Here is a 24,375-nt window from a genome sequence, read left to right as displayed (position 1 = left end):
ATATCACCCTCAAACTGAAATCCATATGATCATCTAATATGACATTTTGTCTCACTTGGATCAAAGTACCAGTATGAACCACTTCTAAACTTGAACATAATAACAAACATTCCAGTGTTTTTGTTTGTTTGTTTTTAAAGAAGGAGTCTTGTTCTGTCACCAGGCTAGAGTGCAGTGGTGCAATCTCGGTTCATTGCAACCTCTGCCTCCGAGGTTCAAGCGCTTCTCCTGCCTCAGCCTCCTGAGTAGATGGGATTATAGGCGCCCACCACCATGCCTGGCTAATTTTTGTATTTTTGTAGAGATGGGCTTTTACCATGTTGACCAGGATGGCCTCGATCTCTTGACCTTGTGATCTGCCTGCCATGGCCTCCCCAAAGTGCTGGGATTACAGGCATGCACCAATGTACCTGGCTTAGTGTTTTTTCTTTAAAATAACGAATCTAATGCCAATTTTTGGCATTTAAAAAGTGTATCTCAATAATCAGTTGCAAAAGGAAATATAGTCTTAACTTTTGGAGAAATTATTTCTGTTTTCCTTTTATATGGAAAAGCTCCTTCCTCCTTTACTCTAGGACAATGGTACGTATTTAATTTATTGAGAAGTCATTCAACTGAGACTCCTGAGCTTTCAGTCTTTCTCTCTTTTTCACTTTCTGCTGGTCTAAAAGAAATACATGTCCTCCTCTTTTACATGTATTTTTCTACTTTTTAGAATTCATACCCTTCAATTTCTCTGATTATTGAATTTATTGGCATAGAGTTGTTTATATTTCCTCATTATTGTTTTAATGTTGGTAGAAGATGTAATAAAGTCTCATTATCATTCTAGAGGTTGGTAATTTCTGCGGTTTTTTTCCTAGTTTATCTTGGCCAATCTAACTACTTTACCAATGTATTATTTATCACTACAAACAAATTGGCTTTTGGTGTCTTTCGTTTTCTCTATTGTTTGTCTGTTTACCATTTCATTGACATTTATTCTTGTCTTTACTATATATCTCCTATAGCATATTTAATTTTCATTTCATTCTTTTTATAACTTCCTAAGGTAAAAACATATTATTAATTTTCAACTTTTTTTCCTAATAACATTTAGAGTTATGAATTTCCCTCTAAGCACTGCTGTGTCTACACTTCCCACATTTTGATACATTGTATTATCTTTATCATTCAGCTCTAAATACATATTTTTTTAGTTTTCCTTGAGATTTCTTATTTGATCTATAGGTGATATAGAAGTTTGTTGCTTAATTTCCAAATATTTGAAGATTTCCAGATATATGTCTTTTATTCACTTCTAAAGTAGTATTGTTTTGTTCAAAGTGTGTTTACAACTGTTACAATTCTTTGTATTTACTGAGACATTTTAGGGCTTAACAAGTACTCTATCTCTGTGAATGTCTCGTGTGAACTTAAAAAGAATATTTATTCTACTGTTGCTGGATGTAGAATTCTACAAATGTCAATTAGATTGAGTTTGTTGACAGTAGTGTTCAAATCTTCAATGTCTTCACTGATTTATGCCATTTTTTTTTAGCATTTACTGAGACTGGAATATGAAAACCTTTAACAACAATTGTGGATTTGTCTATTTTTCCTTTTAGCTCTGTTATTCTTTGCTTCATATATTTTGAAACTGTTTTTAGGTGGATATCCATTTATGATTGTTGTCTCCTCTTGATTAATTGACCTGTTTAAAATTGTGAAATGTTTCTCTTTATCAATACTTTCATTCTGAAGTCTTCTTTGATCTTAATATAGACACAACTACTTTTTCTATTCTTATCTTTTAATTTTTTATTTTTATTAACTTTATTTCTTAATTGACAAGTAAAATTATATATATTTATGGTATGCAACATGTTTTGGTATATGTATACATTGAAGAATAGTTAAATTAAGCTATTTAACATATACTTTAGCTCACATCCCATTTTTCTTGGTGTGAACACTTAAAATCTACTCATTTGGGAACTTTCATATCAACAACACATTATTAACTTTTGCCATCGTGATGTGCAATAGATCTCTTGAACCTGTTCCTCCTAAGTGAAATTTTGTGTCTTTGACTGACATGTTCCCAATGAACCACACCTCAGCCTCTGGTAACCACCATTTAGCTCTCTGTTTCTATAAGTTTGACACTTTTACACTCCACATATAAGTAAGATCATTTGGTATTTGTCTTTCTGTGCCTGTCTTGTTTCACCTAACACAATATCTTTCAGATTCATTCATGTTGTTGCAAACGGTTTCCTTCTTTTTAAAAGATGAATAGTTATTCTATTGTGCATATATACCACATTTTCTTTATTCATCCATTAATGGACACTTAAGTTGATTTTATGTTTTGGCTATTGTGAATAATGCTTCAATGAACATGGGATAGGCACAACTTCTTTTTGATTAATGTTTGAGTGACATACATTTTATCACCCTTTAATTTTAAACTATTTTTATCTTTACATCTAATGTATTTCTCTTTTAAGGAACTTATAGTAGGGCTTTGGTGGTTTTTTTTCAGATGGAGTTTCACTTTTGTTGCCCAGGCTGGAGTGCAGTGGTGAGATCTCAGCTCACTGCAACCTCTGCCTCCTGGGTTCAAGCAATTCTCCTGACTCAGCCTCCCAAGTAGCTAGGATTACAGGGATGCTCCACCACGCCCAGCTAATTTTGTATTTTTAGTAGAGAAGGAGTTTCTCCATGTTGGTCAGCCTGGTCTCGAACTCCCAACCTCTGGTGATCCGCTCGCCTCAGCCTCCCAAAGTGCTGTGATTATAGGTATGAGCCACCACACCCAGCCTGGGGCTTGGTTTTTAATCCAATCTGGTGAACTTTATCTTTGATTGAACAGTTTAGTTCATTTATATATGAAATACAATAATTGATATGTTGTTTATAAATATGCTATCTTGTAATTTGTTTTTGTTTGTTTCAGATTCTCTATAGTCTCTTCCCCTTTTTTTCTTCCTTTTTTTGTATTAACTGAGTACATGTTAGTATTTTATTTCATCTCCCCTACTGGTTTATCATCATACTTTTTTGTTTTTATTTTATTAATAGTTGCTTTAGGATTTACAACATGCACTTTTAATTTATCAGAGTCTACCCTCGGTATTATACTAATTTATGTATATGATAAGAATCTTACAATAGTATACTTCCATTTTCTCCCTTCCAATTTTTGTATTATTGTTTGCTATGTAAATTTTAAACACCATGGTCTTTTGTTATTTCTGCTTTAAAGAATCAATTAATTTTTGAAGAAATTATAATATGAAAAAGAATTTTAGATTTACCTGTATACTAACCATATCTGGCACTCTTTATTCCTTGGTGTAGAATCAAGTTTCCATATATCATTATCCTTCAACCTGAAGACTTATTTATACATTTCTTGTACTTGAAGTCTCCTGGCAATGATTTATCTCAGATCTGGTTAGTCTGATAATCTCTTTATTTCAACTTCATTTTTGGTGGATACTTTGGTCATAGAATGTTAAATTCACAGTCTTTCTTTTCACTTAAGAAAAAAAATGGTAATTCATTATTCTATTTTCCATTATTTCTGATGGGAAGGCGTTATTATTATTATTATTATTTTCACTATTAGTCACTATTATTATCATTCTCCTGTAGGTGATGCATGTTTTCTGTCTGCTTTTAAGATTATGTACCTTGGGACAATCACGGGGCTCACTTCATTCTTGCCTTCTCCACCAAAGTTCACTGTGCTGCCTGTTGTTAAAGATCTGAATTGGTGATTTCATATAATTTTACCCAGGTGAATAGTCATTTACGTCTCAGCACACGTTTAGTTAGTACTAGCCCCAACATCATGGCTGTGAGCAGAAGCCTGATAGGACGGATTGTAAACAGCAAATCAATAAGGAGTTTTCGAGGAATAGAGAGTTCCCAGTTTGGATTTTTTTCTTTCTCTTTTTTCTTAAGCACTAAGCTGTTGATGATTTTAAAGCAAGGTTTTGACTTATTCGGTGACATTATTTAAAACATTTTGGCTAATAATTGTAGCAAGAATTTCTCAATAAATTCCATTGAGAAAACATATCAGACTTCATCTTTTATCCCAAGTGCCAGTCCTATTTCTCTCTAGGCCAGTGATTCATTGTTTAATTCGTTAAGTCACTCCAAATGACATCCCTCAGTTGGCCCTGAGCTTTCAGTCTTCCTCTTCTCTTTACAGATAATACCTCAATTAAACAATGAATCATTGGCCTAGGGAGAAGTAGAGAGTAGTACCCTTCCTTCTTCTCTCTAGGCCAATGAGCCATTGTTTAACTGATCCATTGTCTGTAAAGTGAGGGGCTTGAATGAGAGGTGTAATGTGGTCCCCAGCCTTAGATTTCATTAATTCCACTATGAATTTGGGAATACAGTGATCAGGTAATGGAAATGTATCTGCCAGCTAGATTTGCAGAAAAGGCCACCTTTGAGCTTTCCACTATCATCTCGACACTGGCTTCTTTTAGAAACTACCTTGTTTGCAATAATCCTTCAGAAACTGTAATATAGGGGTTCAGGGGTTCCGGGTGCCCTCAGCTCCCCTGAGAGGACGTTTCTCCAGGTTCTTGGTCTCCGGATCTCCTCTCAAGAATGAGAGACGGGACCAGGGCCCAGTGCGCAGTGCGCAGTAAATGCCAGACTCAAAATTGTTTGTAGAAAGTGATTTATTTAAAGACAGAGAGAAGCGGGAGAAGGAGAGAGAAAGAAACAGCTAACTCTCACACTGAGTGAGAGAATCCAGAAAGATGGAATCCAGGAGAGGAAAGCAGCTTCCGCACTGAGTGGAAGGGAATAGAGAGAGAGATGGAGTTTAGGAGGGGGAGACGGGCTTCCACGACAGAGTGTGGAAGGGGACGCCAGAGGGAAAATCCAGGAGAGAGAAAAACAGCTTTCAGGAAGGGAGTGTTAGTGGAAGGGGATCCAAACATGGAGTCTGAAGGGGTGTGGAAGAAGGGGACTTTTAACCTGGGAGAGACCCCCACATTTTCCAAGATCCTGGGCCAATGAAAGGAGTTCCTTAGAACTTCCGCTGGAGTGATTGACTCTTAGTTTCTTCCTGTGCCCGCAAAATTCAAACATAAACCGTTAAATCTCCCAGATGGAGAGAGATGGCGGGGAGGGCATGGCACTAGGAAGTTCTTGCCCTTAAAACTACGCCCCCTCGTGGACCCCAAAAGAGAACGCATTCCCTCAAAACCATTTCAGAAACAGAAAAGAATTATAAAAGCAAACTTTTAGCTACATGTTTTCAGCAGAAAAATAAGCAAGCCGCAGTGACATGATGCCGTGTTGCCTAGATGCCTGATGTCATGAGAGATTTTATTATGTATCACCGGTGAAGAACTGACTGTAAGTAAGGCTTTCCTGATCTGGTTATTATGACATCTTCTGTCTCTTTGATGGTATAAAGATTATACAAAGGTACTTTTTTTTGCTTTTATATTTTAACCTCAGTAATCATTTGTTTCTCCATTAACGAATGAAATGTAATATTTACTATTAGAAAAATGATTCCTGTTCTCTTTTTATCCATAGCTTCTCTCAGCTCACAGATGTTATGTGATTGGTACAGGTCACACAACTATTACTAGTAGATCCTTAATTAAAAATCATATCACGTATTTACTGTTTATTAAGCATCCTGTGCCCAGTATTATGCTACATGCTTTGGTGTCACAATAAATGCCATTGAGAAAACATATCAGAGAGGTTAAGTAAATTGCCAAGGTAATCAACTAATAAATGGCAGATATGGGATTTCCTTCAAAGCCTGTCTGACTCCACAGCCTATTCTTGTATCCAGTACTCCACAGTGTTTTTCCACATTCATACCACACTTCATGCCCAGTGTCCCACTGGTAACAATGAAAGCCTGAACTGACAGTCTTATCAAGACTTGACTGATAGATTTGTAGAAAAACAAATGGGCAAGACCATTGAAACAACCCACACTATTGTGCCTCAGATTCTGACACCAGGAAATCCAATGCTGGTGAAGAAAATGTAGGTTTTTCTCCTTGGTGGCCTCACTGAAACGCCATACTTCCTCTTTCTCAGGCCACATTGCCTTGAAGAATGACGCATCTGGACCACTCACAGGCCCAAAGAGCCCAATCTAAATTTTTCCTACTCATAAATGGGCTCTCATAAGACTGGTGTTTCTCCAACTGAGGATCATGACCCATTAGCGCACCATGAAATCAATTCAGTAGGTTGTGACTAATGAATTTTTTTAATTAAATAAAATAGAGTACATTCTTTATCATTGGACGCCCAGTAGTAATATTTTAGGCTTGAGAGGGACTTTCTTTATCATATTGGGTGGCCTTGAGTGGAGGTGGTTTCTTTTAATTTTGATTTCTCTTGAGTAAACATTCATTCTATATTTAGTTTACCAGAATCAGCCTAAATCCTAACCAAAAAAAGTCCCTTGCAGAAGTTCCTTAAAGAGGATAACCCTGTTTCCTTATGATCTGTTTATATAATAGTTAAGTCAGGGTGCTGCTGTAATCTTTCCATCTTTCTCCTTGCTTGGGACCTAGAATCTATGGACTTCTCAGGTTAATTGCACCCAATCTAATTCCTGCTTCCTCTGTGTAAGTTAGAGCCTAAGTGTCTCCTCAGAGTCTGGAGGATTCTTTGAAGCCTCAGCTGCCTCCAGAACACAGGGCTGAGAGGCTGAGAATCAACTGGAATGCACGTGTTAGTCCCGTTCTCTCTCCAAATGAAAAGCCACATTGAAATATTTGTCCTCTATGCTTTGTTCCTAAAACAAACAATAGTTAGCTAAGTATGTGTAAAAGGTGACCATTTGCCACAACTGGTAAATAAACTGGTAACCACAAGGATGAGGGAGAAGTGGAGGGTATTTTGTGGTTCTGGGGGGAATTGAAAGCTCTCTTTCAGCGGTGACAGGCCACAAAAGATGAACATCATCAAAATAAGGAAATATATCTTTTTCTTAGAACAGAATCTTTCTTGGCTATAGTGGGGAAGCATGTTTTTATTTTTAGGCGATTGCTCTTTAACAGGTAAAAGACACTGTGGAATCATTTTTTCTGACATGGAGATTAAGGGTAGAGGTACAGCTCAAATTTCATTTTTCCTTTTTTTTTTTTTTAATTAAAACCATTCTATTTAAAAAATCACAATTGGGATCCTAATAAAAACTGAAAAATTAGTAAGATGGCTGAGTTTTGCCTATCAAAGTAAATTTAATGGGACAAAATTTTAAAATAGGGTATTCAGTGATGCCATGTGTTGAGGTAAATTTAAAATTTCAGCTGTGTATAATAGTTCAAGATAATTTTTTAAAACTCCATCCTTCCTATAATTATAATGCAAGTCTTTTCTATTTATCTAATCTTTTTGTTTGAAGAAGATTTGATGAAATTTGCTCTATTTAGATTAGGGACATACAAATTAATACTAAAAAATTATACCAAATAATTTTTTACAGCATCTACTAATCAGGGGCATATCTAAATCTACATTTATTTTTTTAAGAGATAAAAATAAAATTTTGGCAATGTAATTGTATTTGTCCTTTTTCACGCTGCTGATAAACACATACCCAAGACTGGGAAATTTACAAAAGGAACAGGTCTCATTGGATTCACAGTTCCACTTGGCTGGGGGGGCCTCATAGTCATGGCAGAAGGCAAGGAGGAGCAAGTCACATCTTGGATGGTGGCAGACAAGAGACATTTGTGCAGGCAAACTCCCGGTGTATTTTAAGCCATCGGATCTTGTGAGACTTATTCACTATCATGAGAACAGCATGGGAAAGACCCTCCTGCCCCCCCCACCCCCGCCACCAGTAATTCAATCACTTCCCACCAGGTTCCCCCTAAGACATGCGAGAATTGTGGGAGTTACAATTCAAGATGGGATTTGAGTGGGGACACAGCCAAACCATATAGAATCTACTTTTGTGTCTTATGTGTAGATACAATTCAAGATGAGATTTGAGTGGGGACACAGCCAAACCATATAGAATCTACTTTTGTGTCTTATGTGTAGATCCTGGGTGTGTTTAAAGAGATAAAGGTAGTGGGGAGAAAATAACTTCTGAAGTTCCATTTACATTAAAAATTCTTTAAATCCTCTGTACTTGAAATGTGGCTATGAACTATTTGTGACTGTGATAATATTTGGCAGCGTAATTGTCCAAAATGACCTTTCTCAAGGCTAGAATCCATCTCCAGTGGCAACTATGATACCCATAACTTAAAGCCGTTCTGAAATGTTTTTCTAGATGTACAATGTTCAAGATTCAAGGACAACCTTCCTAATTCTAGGACTTAGTAGAAGAATCAGTGTTCAGTGTTCACTTTTCCATACATTCCATTAATAATTTTACAAATGTATGTAATTCCTCCTTTTAGTTTTTATTTAATAGATTTAAACATCTCCTACTTTTTCCACTTATATAAATGTACTTATAAGATTTTTGTGTATATCATTGCAGAAATTTTATACATATAATGTAGCTGATGTACATTTATAATCATATTGGATATACGGTTTCTTGAAACTTTATAATATTTGTTCATATCAATAAAATTGATAAAAATATAATTTTAATCAGGCATATTTCATCATAAGGATCTGCTATAGTTTATTTAACCACTCTGCTTTGTTGTAAAAGGGTTAGTTGTTTCTGATTTCTTGTTATTTTAAATACTGCTGTAATTAATTTATTTGCTCAGGAATTTTTTACTTTCTCTTTTACTAATTTCTTATAATAAATTTCAGGCAGTGAAAATACTGGTTCAAAGATGTTTTCCCCACTGGTTTAGGATGTTTCTTTCATCATATATTAGGTTCTTATATATTACAGTCAACACTAGGGCTATGTATTTTGTTACATCAATCTACCTATTGATTTTAGCACCCTATTAAAATTTTACATAAAGCTTTAATACCTTATAAAGTAAGTTCTTTCCTAGCTACTCCTGTCCAAACTTTTTAAAACATTTTGTCCCCAAATGTTATTGACTAAGTTTGTCTCTTTATTCTTCTAAATGAAGTTTAGAAACATTTTTAATGTTATAAATGTATACCATGTGAACTTTTATTGGACTTGGATAAATGTATAAATAAATTTGGAAAGAATTAACATATTTCATGTTTCATTTTCCATGAAATATGGTATATTTCTCCATATAGTAAAACCTTCTTTTATATCTCAGTAAATGTTTGTTTTCTTATCAAAGAAGTCAGACATTTCATGACAAAGTATTACTAGCTCTTTTTACAATTATATTATTATATTTTTATTAGACCTAATATGCTTATTGTGCCTTATAACTGTTTCTTACAAGCATATTTTCTTAATTATTAGCTTATCTTTAATTTTGTCAAAAGAAAATCATATTATATACAAATTATGTTTTCATTCAATGACAAACATCTACTATGTGTCAGCCAAACTTAGTAAGTCCTGACAGTACAGTACTGAAGAAACCAAAAAATGAAAAACAACAAAAAGACCCAAAACAGGTTATGGAAGTTATAGTTTCAGCAGAAGAAAAGAACAATAAAACAAATTTTACAAAAATAATGTATAAACCAGGATGGACAGTGCTTAAAGCAAAGGAAGAATAATTGAAGCAGAGAAGAGACATAAAATAACAACATTGGGTGTTGAAATTTTTGGAGTAGAGGGCCTCACTAAAAAAGTGACTTCAAGTAAAGAAGTCAGAGCAAACCTGAAACAGAACAGTCATAAATGAAATATTTTTAATGTAATAAAAGACCAGATTTTGGAGGTTCTTATGGATCATATTTGGAGATTTTACTTGGAGTGATTTGGGGAGATGTTGGATGATTTTCAGCATAAAAGTGACGAGATGCCTTAGATTCTGTGGTTCTGACCGTGTTAAGAACAGATTTAAAAGGACAGAAGCAAGACCACTTGGGAAGTAGAGAAGAAGATGTATTCACCTCATCCCTAAAGACTTGGTTCACCCTGAGACACCTGTAGACAATCCTCATATATGTTAACTGCTTCCTTTCTCTCTGCCTGAAAAGCAGTGAGAGTGAAAGTGCCAGGGAGGTATGCCTAGATTGACTCTTACCAAACTGGGAAGAGAGTTGGTGCCTAAAGACTCCAGTTTTCCTCAGTGGGGCAATTCTGATATGTTTTCTATATAGTCTATTAGATGGTACCCTGTAGAACTAGCCTTCAGTGTCCAACAGCATTAACTCACTCATTAATGCATGCTTCATTGGCTTTTCCAATTACCTGCTTACACTACCCTGCCATGCTTCCGGGGATTACCCTCTTAGAATCAGGTTTTGGAGGAATCCAACTAACACAGAGACTGCTGTAATAATCTAGGCAAGACAGGATAAATAATACCTAGGACCAAAGCATAGTCTTAAAACAGTGATAATTGATTGAAATAAAGGGTATTCAATTAGGAAAAGAGGAAGCCAAATTGTCTCTGTTTGCAGATGACATGATTGTATTTTTAGAAAATCCCATCGTCTAAGCCCCAAATCTCCTTAAGCTGATAAGCAACTTTAGCATGTGCTCAGGATACAAAATCAATGTGCAAAAATCACAAGCATTCCTGTACACCAATAAGAGAAAAACAGAGAGCCAAATCATGAGTGAACTCCTGTTCACAATTGCCACAAAGAGAATAAAATACCTAGAAATACAACTTACAAGGGATGTGAAGGACCTCTTCAAGGAGAACTACAAACCACTGCTCAAGGAAGTAAGAGAGGACACAAATCAACAAAGTTGCCTTCATTCCAAAATTATTACTTTTGTGATTATTTTATCTTATTGCATAGGCTACAAATCCAAGATCACAAAAAAAATTACAATGATTAGGGTAACTATCCTCAAGTTGTTCTGGTTTTTAAGGTAATGCCAATAATAGGGCATCCTTAATTACAAAGATGGCTGCTGGTTTAAGATTGCTAGTTTGTCACTCTTAAAAGTGTGTTTTCTAAAAGTTGCCAGTGAAATGTGCCTGCTTTTCCTATGTCTTTTGAGATGAATGTCCATTTATTTTAATTATTTTTACTTTCTCTTGGTATTAAAATATTTCATAAATTGAATATTTTTTACTTTCTTTTGATTCTCCTCTAGCTCTATTATGACTTTTGCCATGTGTATCAATCAAAACATCATCATCTAGTATGAATTCACCAGGTTTTGTGCAAGGAAAGGAGTAATATATATGTGGGTGGTGGCAGTGTGTTTCTGTACCTCATTTATACCAGACAATGTTGCTCAGCCTTTTTTGGTCATGGAAGGATGTTGAGAACAATTGCAATAATTATGCCTGTTGCTAGCATAGAGTTGCTTTGGTAGCTTCAAGACAATAATCATAATTAACCTAAAAACCTTTTCCCTCTAAAATGTATTATCTTACAATGGCTCACGCTGATTTTTTTAATGTATTTCTATAAATTGCATGCTTTTATTAAATAGTTCTCATGATTTTTCTCCTCCAATGTGGGCTTTCATTTCCAAGAAGAACTTAATTTACCAACATGGTGCACTAGGTTCCCTATTCTGTAACAATTAATAAAGGTCAGAGAAGGTCTGAATACTGATTCTTAATGAATATATATTTGCACATTTTGTACAAAAATGAAATTGTTTATACCTATACCTTTATTCTGTCTACAATCCAATTCCTAGCTCAAAACAAATAGTTTCCCGAATTCCAGCATCAGACGTAAATAAATGTCAAAACTTGAATGATTACATCCAGGCTGCAACAGTTTCTATCAGTGACTACAGGGAGTGATATTAACAGGGTGGCCAAAGCAAAGCACTGCTGGAGTGGGAGGCTCACATGCACTCAGGAGGCAGGTGAACTGTTGTGTCAGTCTTTAGAGGAAGATGCTATGACTGAGGTGCAAACCACAGATGTGAATGTGGATGGAGAGAGTAGGGGTGAAACTTAATGCCATTAAAAACTGAGTTTGGGAATAGGTAGTCAATTTGAACAGAGAAACTAACGGGAAAAGAATGAGAAGATAAGATGGATCCAGGAAACAACAGATAAGGGAACATTGATAATTAAATTTATTCATCAAATGAGAATCACAGCCAGTTGATACAGGGCCCATGAAAAATACAGAAGTCAAATTTGTCAGAAGAACCAGAAAGATTGGGATCTTCCTCATGAATTGTGTCTAATGCTGGTCCAGAGGGTATCTTCTTATCTGTATCTTCCTTATACAGATAGGCCTTCATATATCCTGGGGACAATATGATGTAAAATAAGACAAATTTTGTATAATATCACCAATTATTGTATGGACTAACATACAATACAGGTTACCTCATATTTTCAAAACAGAAATATGGAGCTTGTTCAGTCGAAGTTTGAAATAACACAGTTTCCCTGGGAAGTGGCTGTATTTCTACCCCCATAAGTGTTGTGCTAAAGATTTTCCACTAAAGCAAAACTGGCTATCACAGGGACTGAACAGATGGTGGTTCATGAAATTTGTCCCAATAGTCTCTTCAAAGTCCTGCCTGCTTAGTCACCTCTCTCTCATGCTACCAGGCACTTGAATTATCACTATCAGAATACCGTGTTTGCACTAAGGCATTATCTCCAGACTTTTAAAAATTACAGAACCATAGTACCAAAAAGTACTGCCGAGAACAATAAAGGGTCTCACATTTTATCCTATTTGCAGGCTAACAGATTAGCTGGTTGCAGTTTCTTGGATCCTGGTAGAAGACATTGACAAAGAATAGTTTATTACTCACAGAAATAGCAGTAGTCAAAGCATCAGCATTTTAACTCCGGTTCCCTGAGCCCTGGTTCCCACAAAGCAATACAAAGAGGGCCAAATGATACCTCCATGTGCCACAGATGTGTAAGAGGAGAGGAATCATGACCTTAGGGAACCTGAATGTTTTATAATGGGCAGAAATCTGGCCTGCCCTTTACCAGGAAAAGAGATGCTACATTTATTACACTGAACAGTAAACAAACCACCCCTTGCTCTGGAAGAATACACTATATCTAATTTCTAAGGCTATTTTCTGTAAAGAAACATTTGAAATTATAGTTCTGCACAGAGGTAATCTATATAAACCATATCTTGTAGTTTCTGTAACTTGACAAATTAACATCTTCAAGATGGATGTCAACTACTTTAGGTAAACAACTAGGGACCTGAAATAAACACCTGACCTCCCCACACTCTTAGCCCAGCATGAGTTTATATAAGTGATACTTTTATTTATTTATTTAAGTTCTGGGGTACATGTCCAGAATGTACAGGTTTGCTACGTAGGTATACACATGCCATGGTGGTTTGCTGCATCCATCACCCTGTCATCTATATTGGGTATTTCTCCTAACATTATCCCTCCTCTAGCCTCACCCCCACTGCTATCCCTCCCCTAGTCCCCCATCCCCTGACTGGCCTCAGTGTGTAATGTTCCTTTCCCTGGGGTCATGTGATTTCATTGTTCAACACCCACTTATGAGTGAGAACATGGGTGTTTGGTTTTCTGGTCTTGTGTCAGTTTGCTAAGACTGATGGTTTCCAGCTTTATCCATGTCCCTGCAAAGAACCTAAACTCATCCTTTCTTATGGTTGCATAGCATTTCACAGTGTATATGAGGGGTGACATTTTCAAATATAATGAACCAGTCCCACAGTATCCTTTCCTGCCTCACCTCCTCCTCCCTGCAGAAACCACTGTAAGGCACTTGTCTACTCTCTTTCTACCTTATAATTGATCCTGGTCTTTCCCTATGTGACCCCACATGGCATGCTGTATTTTCTCTTAGAGAATTGTGAGTATAATAAACTTCTGTGATTTCAGAGCAGCTCTCTTGGTGTCTCACCATACTCTAATCAAGATTATGATTAAAACATAGTCAGTAACTCTGCTCACAAAATATGGAAAAACATGAATGGCTCATGGAGAATTGTCTCCCAATAGATACTAGCCAAAAGACCATTGGTTCAACTCTCTAAAGATGCCTAAATCCTCTCCAAAAAAAGAGAACCCCCTACTCCCACAAAGCAACCTAATCTCTCTTTCAAACATTTTGTTCAGTAATTCTGATGTTATCTGTTATTTTAATCTTCTGGGCCTTATTTTACACTTGGTGTTCTGTGAAAGGGCCATATATGCAAAGTAACCCCCAAGAGCCAAAGGAGTTGTGAAACCAAAGAAAGAGGCAGACAAGTCCAGTTTGTTGAGATGGGATGATTTACTAGGGGGAATTTACAGCTGAAACATGGTCTTGGGTGGTGGCAAAACAGGTAGATCTCCATACCATAGCACCCCAGACCCAGGGCTTGTATTTTGGGGAAAGTACAGTATACATGCTCTAGAGAGAATGTGTAGGTGGCTACGGGTGTCACAGACTATGATTTCTACAACATCAGGAGTTGTTTCGGAGGAAACTTACAGTGAATAGCTGTTTTCACATAAAGAATAATACAGCAACTACATATTTGGAGGCATGTCAGGACTTGGGGTTAGTCAGAAGTTACATGGTGGATTAACATTTCAGATGAAATCACTCCTGTCCCCACACCTGAATCCAAAAAGAACATATATGTTTGTAGGCAGCCATAATGTTCATGTCTTTCTTCCACTATTCTAATTCCTGGAACTTTCCATTTAAGTAAAATTATCTGCAGTTTTTTCAACCGTGTAGAAGACACTCTATTAAATGCAATCAAATAAGATTTAATAAGACACTCTATTAAATGCAATCAAATAAGTAGACAAATAAGTTTACTACTAAAATATATTGCCCACAGAAAATATGTAGGTGCAGTCTGAATAAACAAACCAAAGTAGAGTAGAACAGAACTTTTAATCTTTGATTTACCTGCTACATGGTAAATAACTTACTTATAAGTGAGGTTCCATAGTGCACCTCTAAGGATTAAGTCAATTATGAACTAAAGCCTCTAGGTCATTAAGCTTGCCATGCCATAATTCACCCAATATGTATTTTGTTTTTTCTCCAAAATACAAGACTTTATATTTGTTGCTGTAAAATTGAATCTTAGATACATTTCTTTTCTCAAGCATCTGAAAAGTCTCTCAGAATCTGAAAATAAAATGTTATTCTTCCCAGTCTCAAAGGATCTGAAAGACTAACCTAATTTTATATGACCGAATCCTACTCCTTGGTTAAAATGTAGAGCAGGATAGAGCTGAGGATATAGCCCTATGTACCTGAATAGAATCTCCCATCAGTTTTGCTTAGATGAATGCTCATTGAACACAGTTGTTCATCAAAAGAATTAATTTAACTGAACTTTCTTCCAGACATGACTGGTGAAAAATATTTTCTTTGGGGCTAGGTGCCGTGTTCTCATGCCTGTAATCGCAATACTTTGGGAGGTCGAGGTGGATGGATCATGAGGTCAGGAGTTTGAGACCAGCCTGACCAACATGGTTGAAACCTTGTCTCTACTAAAAATACAAAAACAAACAAACAAAACAAAACAAAACAAAAAAGATTTAGCCAGGCATGGTGGCACATGCATGTAATCCCAGCCACTCAGGATACTGAGGCAGGAGAATTGCTTGAACCCAGGAGGCAGGGGTTGCAGTAAGCTGAGATTGCACCACTGCACTCCAGCCTGGTGACAGAGTAAGATTTCATCTTAAAAATACACACACACACACACCCCCCACCCACACCACACACATATATATTCTCTTTGGAGGCCTTTGACTACTACACTTCTATATGCTGTCCTTCTGTCAATTTGCTAACTAAAGAAAAGAGGTTGGTGTGTGACATGGTTTGGCTCTGTGTCCCCACCTAAATCTCACCTTGAATTGTAATAAGTTCCATGTGTCAAAGGCAAGGCCAGGTGGAGATAATTGAATCATGGATGCAGTTTATCCCATAATGTTCTCATGAGAGTGAATGAGTCTCAAGAGATTTGATGGTTTTATAAATGGGAGTTCCCCTGTACAGGCTCTCTTGCCTGCCACCATGTAAGATGTGACTTTGCTTCTCCTTGCCTTCTGCCATGATTGCAAGGCCTCCCCAGCCATATGGAACTGTGAGTCAATTAAACCCCTTTCCTTTATAAACTACCCAGTCTTGGGTATGTGTTTACTAGTAGATTGAGAACAGACTAATATGATATGCCATGACTTATTCTTACATAATCCATGATGGCACCAATGATCATTTTCTCTGTCATCTAGAGGCTCATTATTTTTTACATGTGCATGTGTCTCTTCTTAAAAACAACTCAAAACAGGTTAACATTTAGTAAATATATGCTGTATGTAGCTCTATTGTATGATTTGTCATGAAGATATAATATAAAGAAAAAAATTATTGAAATAAAAGATTCCAGGAAGCGTTCAAAGAATGGAGAGGACTGGGCACATTAGGGTCAGAAGGAAGGGCAATGGAGAGGGGAATATGCCAAAGTGGAGAAAAGAGATTAAGTGAGGAAGAAAACAGTGCATTTAACCTCTTTTTATTTAAATCTAACTTATTTTGGAAAGAATTACATTTTAAAAATTATTTTTCTGGTCACATAATCATTTGGGCCTTCAATTTGTATCTTTATTTCACTGTCTGGTGCATAATCCTGGAAGGCAGGTACCATATCTAATTTTTCAGTATTTTAACCCCAGCAGTTTGAGAAAATAACTAGCTCATCCAGTGTATTCAGTAATAGTTTTGGAATTGAAATATTTAATTTTGTGGGATTAGTCTGTTAAAGTTAGAAGGCATCTTGGACAATGACCTCTAGAAAGACGGAATGATTTGCTTAGAATCAAACACATCTCAATGTATTCCTCTTCAAAAGTGCTTTTCTCCATCTCTACTTCTAGGATTTTCTTTCTTGGATATCCAAGATTGGTCTAGAATCTCTGAACAGGTTGCTTATAAGGCAGCTAAACCTACTGTGGTTATTTGGCTTGGTGGAAGTAGTTTATATATTAAAAACATACACTTTGATTCCAGAGTCTGAATAGTTAATTCTAATATCGTTTGTTGGCTATCACATAGACACAGACATAAAAACAATTATCCCAGAGGGCCAACAGGGGTTTTTTTCAGATGCTGATGTATATTTAGGAGCTAATGGTATATATTTAGAAGGGTTTCTTTCCCAATTGTTTTTATTAGCAATTGGAATAGTGTCAAAAATCATGCAATGAAAGTAAGAATTTCATTCAAATGACCCAAAAAGCAGACCTTTTTTTTTTTTTTTCTGTAGTCCCAGGAAGGGCTAGCTGTGGCATATTTAGAGCAGAGTTAAGCAGCAGGCATAGCTTCTTTGATGACTACGCTCATCTAAGCACTCTTAATGTGACTCATGGAAACAACAAACAGTTGTGACCATGGCCTCAACAGCCAAGCTTGGAAAACCACAAGGATCTTATATATCAACCAACTCACAGTCCTTCCTTGTCCTTCCACTTAAGGATCATCCTGACCCAGGGCATTCTACATGCACATTTCTACCCAGCTTATTCAGAAATTATTCCTTTCACCCCAAGAGATCTGATTTTTAAAAAGTCATCAAAAATTATTCTTCATAAATCACTGGATTTTTTATATCAGCTGGTATATTTTAAAAAATATTTTAGAAGAAGGGAACACCATAACATCCATCTTTGCCCACATCCCATTAGAAATTCTGGAAGTACAGTGCAATATCAAGGAGCCAGAAGCACTTCTTTTCTTTATGTTTACTAACTAGTTTTTAAAAATTTGTAAAAAGTATTGCAGCTGATCTGCAGGTACAGGAATAGAGAGATTACCACCGCAGAAATTTTGTAAATGAGGTGTGATTTCAAAAAGCATTCATACCTCTCAGTAAATAGCTCTGAAACTCTTTTACAGAAAATCCCTGGATAGTCTTTTGCTGGAGCTTTTCCTGTTTGAAAACTTAATATTTGTTATCTATGTTTCCAAGGGCTATTCAAACAAGAAATTTCATAAAAATATACTTTGTGTTCTTTGGAGAAAATGATGGATAAGTATGTCATTTTGAAATTTATTTTGTTTCCTCCCAGGAGGAAGGGAGGAGCCGGGCACTTCCCAGTACTAGAAAAACAAGGCGGGCAAGGGCAAAAGCAGAGAAGAAGGAAAAAAAGAGACTGTGCCCCTCCTTTCATGAGAAGAAATCTCTCTTCCTGGGGCCACATAAACCTAGGATACTAGAGCTTAAGGCAGGTTGAAAGCAGTAAAGTGCCTTTGTGGCTGAAGGCTCCTCACAGCCTTACACTGCCGTGAAGGCCAGCATCTCATGTAGATGTCCAAAAGGCTGCTTTTGGCTGCCACGTCTGCAAGTTCAGTTGCTGTAGTGACCAGATCATTCTCTAGGGCAGCCTAGACGGAAAGGGAAAAAATGAACCAAATTTCATTTTTATGACCACAGAACTTACGTTTTCTCCTCAAGTTTGGGTGAGGAATCAACTAGATCTTACTTAAAATGCAAGAATACACCCAGTACCATGAGACGAGCTTTTATATTCCAAGACAGAGTCTGGAGTCCATCTTTTTAACTATGTTAGAAAATCCAGAAACTCTGCTTCATAATGACAGTAAGACTATCGGAGCTGGAGGATGCCTTCAAAACATTAAAGCAGCAAATGCTCATGTATTTGATTTAACTGAATAAAATAGAAAAACCACAGGAAAATCTTTAAGTAAGCTGAACCTGGTTAAATTTTTCAAAATCTTGGTAAAATCTCTTTCATCTACCCTGATGAATTTTTTAAAACTTTTATTTCTGCTTACTAATTTGCTAATCTTTGAAGTATTAAATTGGAAGCAAACCATTTAGCTTTTGATGATTATTTCCAGAATTTGGAGTTTGATCTTTTGAGTAATTTGCCACATGTTGACATGAAATGTTGTATTCCAGTGGAATATCATAATTTAAAGTATAAATGTTTTTCTCTTCATCATCCTGAATCTAAGCAGGTTCAATGCATAATATGTAGAGTCAATAGCAACAAGACCTGGGATAGGCATTCTCTACTCGTGAGTCATTTCTTTCAAACTCCTACCCTCCGCTTGCTCCCACACTGTTAACACGTCCTTGGAAACTTTTAATTAAATTATTAAATTCAAGTATATTGTATTAGTCTGCTTAGGTTGCTTTATCAAAGTCTGAGTAACTCAAACAACTGACATTTATTTCTCTCAGTTCTGGAGGCCGAAGTCTAAGATAAGGGTCTAACATGATTGGATTTTGGTAATGGCCTGCTTCTAATCTTACAGATGGTTATCTTCTTACTGTATCCTCACATGGCCACAGGGAGGAAGCTCTGGTGTTTCTTCCTCTCCTCAGAAGGGTGTTAATTCCATCATGGAGGCTCTAGCCTCATGACTTCGACTAAACCTCATTACCTCCCAAAGGCCCCCCACCCCACCTTAATACCATCACACTGTGGGTTAGAAGTTCAGCTTGAGAATTTGAGGGAGACACATTCAGTCCATAACATATACAATTGCTAATTTTTACTAAGTATTGCTTATAGTTAGCTATTGTATAGTTTTTTTGTTTATAAATTTCTTTTATTTGCAAATATAATTTAAACCCCACAAAGTCCTTTTGAAATATTCATCTTGATCTACAGTTTGTAGATAGGACAAAGCTTGAAGACTAGAGCTTAAAGAAACAGCAAAGTGTCAGAGCCAGTGTTCACCTTCAAGTTTTGACCTCCTATTCCATGCTTTTGTGACACTTCACTTGTGGTGGTGAGAAACAATAATTTTATTTATGTATGTAAAGAGTCACTAAAAGTACAAAAGCACTAAATTTTTCAAAATCATCATGAAATGTAGAAGGATTTCCTAAAAATCCTAAATCTTAAAAATCCTTCTACATTTCATGTAGAAGGATTTCCTAAAAACCAAGAATCTAAAATGAAAAAGGACAAATTTGACTGGATAATAACATTAAGGTCCCATAAATTATAAAACAAATAAGAAATAATTTGAAAATCACAGGACAGGAAATATTTAAGATGCATGTGACAGTGGAATATCATAATTTAAAGTATAAATGTTTCTTAATATACAAAGGGCTGTTATAAACCAACAGCAACAAAAATAAATTAAAAAATGAGCAAAGAACATGAATAAGACATTAACAGAAAGAAATACAAGCATTTAAAAATAAGTTTGCTCTCTCTTATACAAGTTGAGCATTTCTAGTCTGAAAATCTGAAATTCAAAATACTCCAAAGTCCAAAAAGTTTTCAGCACTGACATGATGCCAAAATGAAAAATTTTACACCTGACCTTCTACAGTAGCTTGCAATCAAAGCACAGTCAAAAGTTTGTTTCCTGTACAAAATTACCTTCAGGTTGTGCGTATAAGGTGTATATGAAACAGAAATCTCCATTTTTCTTTCCTGAATTTAATTAAGATTAGTACTTAGGTACTTAATATTTGTTTTAAAAACCAATAAATAAATGGGATAAAAATTGGTAGCTTTGTTCTAAATAAAAGACATCCGCTACACATAAGTAAGACAGCACAGCCATGTTAGCCAGAGCTGTCCTTCACATCATGTTTGTAGTCACAGGTCCCCATAAAATTTCTACTCTTCTCATAAAGAATTCTCTGAGATTGGAAAATGTAGATAGCTTGGTCAGTGTATTAGTGCCTCTTCATGCTGCTGATAAAGATATACCCTGAGACTGAGCAATTTACAAAACAAAGAGGTTTAATTGGACTTACAGTTCAATGTGGCTGCAGAAGCCTCACAATCATGGCAGAAGGCAAAAAGGAGCAAGTCATGTCTTACATGGATGGCAGCAGGCACAAAGACCTTGTGCAGGGAAACTCTCCCTTTTAAAACCACCAGATCCTGTGAGACTCATTTGCTACCATGAGAATAGCACAGGAAAGACCTGTTCCCATGATTCAATTACCTCCTACCAGATTCCTCCCCATAACATGTGGGAATTTAAGATAAGATTTGAGTGTGGACACAGTCAAACCATATCAGTCAGTGACATTTATTCAAAGCCAGAAATCATAGCATAATCCAAGGTGAAAGAAAAGAAAATAGATATAAGGGTTGACTTCAAGGTACTTAAGAGCCAGCAGGATATCTAAATCTACTGTGAAACATATATGTTAATAGATAGAGATATAAGAATATACACGCTATGTATAACAAGGTCAAGGTTTATGGAGTGAAGGAAATGAATGCTGTGGAGGGAAAGGAAGGTTGTCAGTGTGATAGGATGATCATAAGACCATGTTTTCTGACTAAAGTATGGTTCCTTTTGGACCTCATGGTGTGCCCACATTTTTTGGTATCTCTCCTACCTCCCTATCTCTTCGTTTCCATTGCAATCACATTCGTCCGAACTTTCTGAGTTGCACATGTCCAGATTGAAACAAGTGTTTCCATGCAGCAAAAGCACAGAGAATTCTCCCATAGGCAAAAAAGTACTGAAGTATAATTAATGTATTTTCAGACTATTATCTGTATTTCCTTAAGCCCTCGGACTGATTGCCCTGTTCTAGTTCTAAGCCAAGGAGATTAGGCTTAGATTAGGTTGAGTATGTGGTCTTGGCTGCCAAAAAGCTTTGGAGCATATACTAAATGGCAATCATGCTACTAGGATTGGAGCTAACAAGATAAAAAGAAAAGGAACACATGATGTTTACCCATAAGGAAGTAGTTGAGTTAGGAAAGACTAGGTGAGTACTTAATTCCTTAAGCAAAATGGGGAAAGCAAGAGGATACGTAAGTTTGAGAGAGAAGAAAACATGTGAGTTTAATGGTATTGAGTTTGAGGTACCATGAAGGGGCCAGTAGGCAGCTGGCTATGTGGGCCTGGAGAAGTTCTGATCTAAAAATACAGATATAGGAGTCACTTTCAACAAGATTCTTGAGGATAGGAAAACCAGAAAAGGAGCCCACCTACAATGAAAACCAGGCTTAGCAAAGGTGCTCCGTAAAAACTCAATTCAGCATTGTTATTATTCTGACAGTCCTGGTTACGTACCCGTGTCTATCATCACTCTTTTAGTTTAAGAATCATCCTCCTCTCTGCCAGCTGCAGCGGCTCACTTCCGTAATCCTAGCAATTCGGGAGACTGAGGCAGGCAGATCACCTGAGGTCAGGAGTTCGAGACCAGCCTGGCCAGAATGGCAAAACCCCATTTCTACTGAAAATACAAAAATTACTCAGGTGTGGTGGCGCATGCCTGCAGTTCCAGCTACTAGGGAGGCTGAGGCAGGAGAATCACTTGAACCTGGGTGGCAGAGGTTGCAGTGAGTCCAGATGGTGCCATTGCATTCCAGCCTGGGCAGCAAAATGAGACTCTATCTCAAAAACAACAAAAAAACCCAACAACAACAAAAATAATCATCTTCTCCCTCAGAGTTGATGAAAATAATAAAATACGAGCTTATAGATTTTGAGCTTGAAATGCCCAGGGTGGACGACCTTGAAGCTTGGCTGGATGTAAGTGCAAGAACACTGGAGTTAGGATTTGGTCTCCTTGGATCTTTCAGCTCTGCTGTCTTCCAAACTGGTTTTGTTTTCAAACAGATTCTCTCCATAGGCACGTTTCCAGGAATTCCAGTCTTATATCCTACCAGTATCAAACCCCAAAAAAAGAAAGTTTCTCAGCACCAAAAATCACAGCTGAAATCTGAGTATTAACTCTTTTTTTTTGAGACGGAGTTTCACTCTTGTTACCGAGTCTGGAGTGCTACGGCGCGATCTTGGCTCACCGCAACCTCCGCCTCCTGGGTTCAGGCAATTCTCCTGCCTCAGCCTCCTGAGTAGCTGGGATTACAGGCATGCGCCACAATGCCCAGCTAATGTTTTGCATTTTCAGTAGAGACGGGTTTTCACCATGTTGACCAGGACGGTCTCATCTCTTGACCTCGTGATCCACACGCCTCGGCCTCCCAAAGTGCTGGGATTACAGGCGTGAGCCACCACGCCCGGCCCTGAATATTAACTCTTATTCTGTCCACTTGAATGACACACTGTTTCTCAACTCCATCATTGTAGAAGGGTGAATGGAGGCCAGGCGTGGTGGCTCACGCCTGTTATCCCAGCACTTTGGGAGGCCGAGGAGGGCAGATCACGAGGTCAGTTGATGGGGACCATCCTGGCCAACATGGTGAAATCCCGTCTCTGCTAAAATAAAAAAATTAGCCAGGTGTGGCGGTGTGTGCCTGTAGTCCCAGCTACTCAGGAGGCTAAGGAAGGGGAATCTCTTGAACCCAGGACGTGGAGGTTGTAGTGACCTGAGATGGTGCTACTGCACTCCAGCCTGGCAACAGAGGGAGACTTCGTCTCAAAAAAAAAAGGTGGATGGAATCCTCCGATTGGTCAGTCAAGTTCCCTGGCCCTTCTGCTTTGAGGTTAGCTTAGCCACTCAACAAGGAACAAGACTCAGGGAGGAGTGACTCCCTAGAGAAGAACCGAAGAAGAGGAAAAAGATATTGGACACGTAAAAATCAGAGTTATCCTTAATCCCTTGTAAGTGCAAGAAATACAAGAATAAAATACAAATACAATGAATAAAATACAGCCGCGTGAAGACAAAAGAGGAAGACAGAAAATGAGGCAAAGATAAAGTGCTAAGTAGTCAGAGTGTAATAGGTGTAAAGTATCAGAGTACCACCAAGGAAAGACACAGTTACATGTCTGCCCACTTCTTTTGTGTTTTGCATTGGTTCGGAGGAAACAGAGAGCCCGTCTCATTTGTCTGATTTGCTATTCTTGATATCCTTGGAAGCCACTGTTTTGTAAGAGTTGTGGAGTTTGTTCTGTAAGGGAGAAAACTTACTTTCCTGACCTTTTTAGGTTCTTAGTTGACACACTGTCCTGAAAACAAAAGTCAGATTAACAAAAGAAAAACAAACAGAAGTTTGTTAATGTGCACTGTACCCATCACACAGGAGAGGCCTCAGCTCAAAATAGTACTTCTCTCTCAAGGCAGTGACTTAGAGGCCTTTCTTAAGTAGTATCTTAACAAAGAGCCATAAATCCTGTAAAGCGACAAGACAAAGAACAGAGTGTCTTCAGGCTTCCAAAATGTGGGAAAATGTGGAAAGGTAAATTTATGGGAAGAGATAGACCCGAGATCCTCTGGTGCCACTGTCTCTGAGCTGATAAAGGCAGAGAGGAGAGACAGAGTGTACCCCTGTGTTTAACCTTTTAACTAAAATCCTTCCATTCCAAAGGCCAAAAATCCCAATTTCTTTAATCCAACTTCTAGGTTCGTTTTTCATCATTTAAAACATTTCTGGACACCATTCAGATTTGCCTGTAAATTCCTCAGGTCTTTAAATTTTGTATTCTAAAGCTAAAATTATTGCTTTCTGAATAATAATAATAAGTA

This window comes from Sapajus apella, unplaced genomic scaffold (assembly GCF_009761245.1).
Source record: "Sapajus apella isolate SASKATOON/1434 unplaced genomic scaffold, GSC_monkey_1.0 scaffold6, whole genome shotgun sequence".
NCBI lineage: Eukaryota > Metazoa > Chordata > Mammalia > Primates > Cebidae > Sapajus > Sapajus apella.
Note: the sequence above shows the minus strand (reverse complement) of the source record.